This window comes from Triticum dicoccoides, chromosome 7B (genome assembly GCF_002162155.2).
Source record: "Triticum dicoccoides isolate Atlit2015 ecotype Zavitan chromosome 7B, WEW_v2.0, whole genome shotgun sequence".
Lineage (NCBI taxonomy): Eukaryota > Viridiplantae > Streptophyta > Magnoliopsida > Poales > Poaceae > Triticum > Triticum dicoccoides.
Window position 1 is genome coordinate 706,621,641 of NC_041393.1, and position 730 is coordinate 706,622,370.

Here is a 730-nt window from a genome sequence, read left to right on the forward strand (position 1 = left end):
CCCGCCGAACTGGTGACCGGCCGGACGCGGGGGGTGGTGGATTCGCGAGCTCACGACGGCGACCCCAATCCGCCGCAAGACGATTGCGCGAGGACGAGGCGACAAACTCCGTATAGCTAGGGATTTTAACATCTCGTGTGGGCCGTGGTTGAGCTGGGCCCGTATGGCTATTCCTCACCAATTAATTTCTAATTCTTTTGCTAGCCCATGATATGGCCCACAGATGACATGGCGGAGATGTCAACTAATTAACGAGCGCTCCTTCGGGAGCCTCGCAACGATCAGCGCCACTTGGCGCGCTCTTAGCCATTCGCCACGTGTCGCGCTCTGGATGCTCTCTCCGAATTTTGTTTTTTTATTTTTTCGCATGCCTTTTTGGCTTTTTAAACGGTTTTTTTCCGGTTTTAGCTTTTCGACCAAATTTTTTTTCCGCAAAAAACGCATTTTTTCCCGCGAGAGTCACGGTTTTGTTTTCGCGAGAGGCATGGCCGTGCATCATGGAAACGAAAAAAAACGTGTTTTCTGTTTTTTTTTCTTTCATGAGAGGCACGGTTTTGCTTCCACGAGAGCCACGGTTGTGCTTTCGCGAGAGGCACGGGCATGCCTCTTTTCGAAAGGGAAAAACCGCGTTTTCTGTTTTTTGTTCGAGAGAGGCACGGTTTTGCTTCCGCGAGAGGCACGGTTGGGCTTCGCGAAGGGACGGGCGTGCCTCTTTCGGAAAGGGAAAAAA